At 36.5% G+C, this 6000-nt stretch overlaps 1 pseudogene; it reads left to right on the forward strand.

Annotated features, from left to right (window-relative positions):
- The window catches only part of LOC141680475 (large ribosomal subunit protein uL18-like), a 42445-nt pseudogene extending 36811 nt beyond the window's left edge, over positions 1-5634 (forward strand).
- The last annotated feature ends 366 nt before the right edge of the window (positions 5635-6000 follow it).

A 6000-nucleotide genomic window follows, 5' to 3' on the forward strand; every position in this document is an offset into this window, starting at 1 on the left:
GGCATGGTTATTAAAAGGTTATAGAACGCTAACGAGCAAAAGTATAACCAGTATAATATTAGGAACGGAAGGTAGTAGCGATTACGAACTCGATAAAGAATGGGTATTGAGAAGCAGAAGCTCTAATGCTAAAAGCTATAATGAGAGTCTGTGCAATAGACTTGAAAGAAATTGGAATGATCACTTAACACGGATTGAGTTTTCTTACGACAATAGATCATATGTCAGTATTGAGATATCGCCTTATGAGATCCTTGAGGGAAGACAATATCGATCTCTCTTATGTTAGGATGAAGTTGTAGAGCGCAAGATGCTCGGACCAGCAGTGGTCCAAAGGACCAAGGATATGATAGATCTAATCAGAGGACGGCTGGTAGTAGCCCAAGATGGACATGACACGAAAGGACAAAGAGTATGAAATAGGGGACCTAGTAATGTTATAGGTATCCCTTGGAAAGGATTGATGAGGTTCGGAAAGAAAGGAAAGCTAAGTCTACAATTTGTTGGACCCTTGGATATATTAAGACGTTTGGGAAGTTAGCATATGAGCTAGCCCTAACCCCGAACATGTAGCAAGTCATAACGTGTTCCACGTATCAATGTTAAGAAAGTGTAATTCGGATGCCAGATAAATAAGGGCATATGAGCGCATAGACATGCAACCCGACGTAACCTATATGGAGCAACCAGGAAGGGTTATAGATTGAAAAAGGAACAATTGCTTAGGAAAAGGGTTATCAAACTAGTCAGAGTTTGATGGTAGAACCACAATGTGGGAAGATTTACTCGAGAGTTAGAAAGTGCAATGCTAAGAGAGTACCCCCATTTGTTTTCTGTTTGATTCCGGGACGGAATCCTTTTAAGGAGGGGAGACTGTAATAACCCCAAAATTTTCAACTTTTTGTAACCCTTGTGAATAGTGTTTTAGCTGAATGAGAAAACTTTTCACGCCACACTATGTAGGGGTTCTGTTATGGATATTCTGGGATATTATTAGTACTCTATGTAGTATATAAGTGTATGTAAAGATCGTCAGAATCCAATTCCGAACACTTTGGTTTTTCCCGGAAATCCACTAGATACGGAAAGAATTGAATATAAGGTAACAGGATAAAAAGGATTTAAATTAAAGGATTATAAGAGAGGATCATAGAAGGAATACAATATATTGAGAAAGGTTAAGGGAACCTAAGTAATAAGATCCCGGGTATGATCCCTCAAACGATAAACGAGAACGAAAGTTAAGCGAACCGTATAACAGATCAGCGGTCATTAGGCAAACGATTAGGAAGTTAATCAAAGGGATTAGTGGGAATGATGTCATCCAACCAATAGAAAGGGGACAAGGAGGGAAAGATGACATCACCACATGACACAAGCATGACATGGGAAGGAAGGAGGTGTGGTGGCTTTGTAACCACACAAATTCAAGGGCAAGAAGGTAATTGACTAAATCAAACAACAAAAATCAACCAACCAAAAGCAAAACAAGGCAAAACACAAAAATCTCTCTTCTTCTTCTTCATGCTCTCGGCCCATTCCTTAAAAAATGAAGATCCAAGCTCCACCACTTACTATTTAGCAAGGTAATTATCTAAGCTTCCCCATGGATAGTTACATACTTCCTATAAGTTTAAGCTTCTAATTCCAAGCCAATCTTTTTCTATAAATCATGGAAGAAGATGGTGAATAGTGTTTTTCAAGAAATAAAATTTGTGTTCTTGAAGTTTTGTTTAGATTAAGCTTGGATAAGGACTTTAAGGGTGATTCCAAGCCATTCTCTTGATTCTCCACTCTCCAAGGAAGGTATAACTTCTCAAACCCTTAGTATTAAGTTTTGTTGGTTTGGATTTCATAATGTTAGATGATGGGTTAGTGTAATGAGTGTGCACTCATAATAGAGCTTTGTTTAGTAAGTGGTTTTGTTGATTTTGGAGTTAGGAGTGATGCTTGTTAGATTTGAAGTTCTTGGTCACTTTTTTTTGACTTGGTTTAGATGAATAAATTGGTAATATTGAGTTGATTGGGGGCTGTTGTAATGTAGTTTAGATGGAGGTTTGATTGGGTTGTGAATTGGAGTTGAAATTGTGGTTGTTTGAATTGGTTTAAATTTGGGAAATCGCGTAAACATAGCCGTCGTAACGTCCGATTTTCTGTAGACTGTTTTTGTGCATAACATTAGGACCCGATAACCCCCTGCTAGATTATGACCACTGCCATGTTTAGATAGCTCATGTGACGAGCTTCGTTTTGATATGTAGTTCGTTCGATTCCGATGCACGGTTTAGGAGAAACGACCGTTTCAAGTAACGGCGTTTCGCGAACGAAACTTTTCCCCTCGCCTTACTTTGAAACATAGGTTAAAGACCGAAAAGGGTTAATTAATGTATGAAACATTTATGGTAAGTGTGTTAGGCAGTTGGTAAGACACTCGCGAAGGAATCGCCTTAAAACTCGTAAAGGTTAAATTATTAAAAATGGTGGAGCCGAGGGTACCCGGGTGACTTAAGCAAATCAGTAAGCGCAAAACGAGCGTTAGAGTCTGAGTTGGTTAGAGTATAGATTTACAAGTGACTTTGGTTTAATTCCAACTTACTTGTTGCTTATAGGTTACCAGACTCGTCCCGAGCCATTCGTAACCCCCAGTCGCTCAGGCAAGTTTTCTACGCGTTATAACTGTTGTTGTGATGTAAATATATGTATATGCATTATCTTGTGATAAGTGCATGATTGTTATTAGCAAATTTTACGATATATTGGAGCATGCTGATATGGTATATATGCATGTCTGTTTCGTAATCTGGTTATCTATCTGTTGATTTCGATGCTTATAGTTGCATAATACCTATGCTAAAGATAAGCAGTAGTTGCGTATACCCTTAGTATAGGGGACCCAAAGGTGAACATATTTCTAAACCGGGAGTCGATGTTCCCGAGTATAATATATATATTTATATATATATATGGTTATAGTTTTCCAAACTATTAATCGAATAAGGTTTATTCGATAACTTTTATTTTATTAATTGAATACTATTTTGAATATTCATTCGAGGGTTATGACTCAGTTTATTTTATTATTTGAATATGATTTGAATATTCATTCGAGGGTTATGACTCAGTTTATTTTATTATTTGAATATTCATTCGAGGGCTTATGACTCAGTTTATTTTATTATTTGAATATTATTTGAATATTCATTCGAGGGCTTATGACTCAGTTTATTTTATTATTTGAATATTACTTGGATATTCATTTGAGGATGTATGACTCCTTTATTTTATGAATATTATTTATAGTATTCATTCGAGGTATTATGACTCCGCTTATTACTTAATAATATTCTTTATTGTATTAAAGAATAAGGTGTCGATAATCAAACTTATTTTTGTTTATTCAAATAAAGATATTACTTTCGTATAAGTATATCTTTGATTATTTGCTATTCATTCAAGTATAAGTTTTCCAACTTCTACCTCAATTATTCTTTATGGGAATATTATTTAAATAATAATATTCAGATATTTTCTAATATATCGGGACTGATTTATTTCATTAAATCAGTTTTACTCCAAACACTCTTTAAAGTGTTTTCGAGTCTTCAAAATGATTTTTAAAAGTTAGAGCGGATCCCAAAACTCATTTTTATATTTAAGATCTTCCTTTTAAGGGGATTTAAATACTCGCTCAAAACCTAAGGGATCCGGCTCTATGGTGTATTTTATATTCGCAACAAGGTTGCTGTTTTGATAAATGAATTGATTACTTTCCCAATGTTCGGGAAGTAAGCCCATCTAATTGAGTCGGCATAAGCGACAGGCCGGGGTACGGTCTATCAAAGTGTAAGTGGCTGGGTGGCAGTCCATCAACGCGTAAGAGGCCGGGTGGCGGTCCAGCACAAGGTCCTTATGTGGCCAGGGTGATGACCGGTGGGGGATTCATCGAAAAGGTTACTTATTGGTATCTTTGCCTGATCAGCAAGATATCTGGTTTATGCCAAAATTCTTTTCCTTCCAAATTCATTGGATATTGCAACTCTGTTCATACTTTACATGACAGAGGTTTTCAGGAAATGTATGGGAGATATATATGAATATATTTATATATCGGGACTTAATGAAGTATCTCGTAACTTCATTATTTATAATGATATTCAAAGATTGAATCTATTCAAATCTTGTTTTGTAGTCTCATCTATGTGATGAACCTTTGAAACTGATTATAACTTGAACGGGGGTAGTTCAAGTAGTATTTGGGAAAGATATAAGTATTTTGGGGTATCTTGTAACTTCATCTTTTAAACTTATATCTAGTTAATGATTGTCTTATGAATGACAAAGATTTTCGGAAAAACGTTGAGACAAGGTTAGATATATGAGATCACCTTGCCACGATATTTTTTATATATACAGTTATAAACTGGAACTCTGTGTGTATTATGCATGGAAGAGGACTTCCCATATTTTGAAAAGTATATATGTATATATATATACTGAATATTTTGCGACTTCATCGCATTAAGATATCAACTTGGTTCATTTCTTTTGACCAAGACTTTCATGAGTACTATGAGAAGGCTCATATATTGTTAATCATTATACATATTATTTTGGTGGGCTTGCTGCTCACCCTTGCTTTATTTCTTCATCACACAACAACAGTTAGGAAAGATGGCCAGACTCCAGCAGACCCAGCGCAAGCGCGTGGGAAGCGTCCCGCGTCTTCCCGTTGATGTTGTAGCTGCTATAGCTGCAGAGGTAGATCTATTGTAGATCAGACCATCTACTTTTGAGAATCAATTATGTATAATTATAACTTGTGGCGGATAATGGCAATTAACTGTAAATTTATCAAGTAATCATTTTGGGTTGTAATAACTTTTAAATTGTGGATTCAAAGACTTGTACTTATTTAAATTTCATCTCTGAGACTATAACGGATTGTGGTGTGTGTTAGTGTGGGGTCACAGCATAAGGTTATTTATTATTAATTAAGTGAAGTGATATTGTGGAAAGAAAGACCGTGACGACCCGGATCCCCGACCCCGGATCTGGGGGTGTTATAGTTCAGGAGAAGGAGAGAAGGGAAGACTGATTACTGTGCTAGGATTCGGTTGATCAATCAGGACAAGAACACATACAACACCTCTAAGTACCGCTTTATTGTGAAATTTACAAACAAAGACATTACTGCACAAATTATCTTTGCTACCATTGTTGGGGATATGATACTTGCAGCTGCATATTCACATGAGCTTCCTCGATATAGGCTTGATGTAGGTCTCACAAATTATGATGCAGCTTACTGCACTGGACTTCTCTTGGCCTGTCGTGTTTTCAAAAAAATTGAAATGGATGAAGAGTATAAATAAAATTTTAAGGAAACCGGAGATAATTACTTTGTTGAACTTGCTGAAAGCCGAAGACCTTTCAAATCTCTCCTTGATGTTAGATGGCGGCTTGGATAATCGTCCCAATGAAAAGCGATTTGCTAGCTTTTTGAAGGATTCTAAACAGCTTTATGCTGAAGTTCACCACAAGTATATCTATGGTGCGACAACAGGCGCAGAGAGAGACCAAGGAACACCCGGAGGAGGGAGGCTAGAGACAGCAGGCGCTAAAGTACAGATCTAGTCGGTTATCAAAACTTATAGAAAAAGAGAGTGCATGTAGGGGGTACAAGGGGGAGTACAAGGGGAAGGAGCAGGGTAAATAGGGGAAGGGGAATGCAATAATTTATTTATGTTAATCACCATTGTTGTGTTGCTTATTCGAAGTACTAATATTTGTTGATTGATATAGACGAAAATAACGATTGTGCAAGACATGTCTGTACAATAAAAAAAAGACTAGGTCAAATTGACAACCCTAAGTAAGTTGTGTTGTAATCTAAGTTTGCATTTTGTATTGTACCACTTAAGTCTATAAAAATGTTCAAGGGCGGACTGGAGTCTTTTTCTGTAAACAGTATCAAGCCTAAGAATTCTATCTGGAAGAAGA

The sequence above is a fragment of the Apium graveolens genome, chromosome 8 (assembly GCF_009905375.1).
Source record: "Apium graveolens cultivar Ventura chromosome 8, ASM990537v1, whole genome shotgun sequence".
In the NCBI taxonomy this organism is placed as follows: Eukaryota; Viridiplantae; Streptophyta; class Magnoliopsida; order Apiales; family Apiaceae; genus Apium; species Apium graveolens.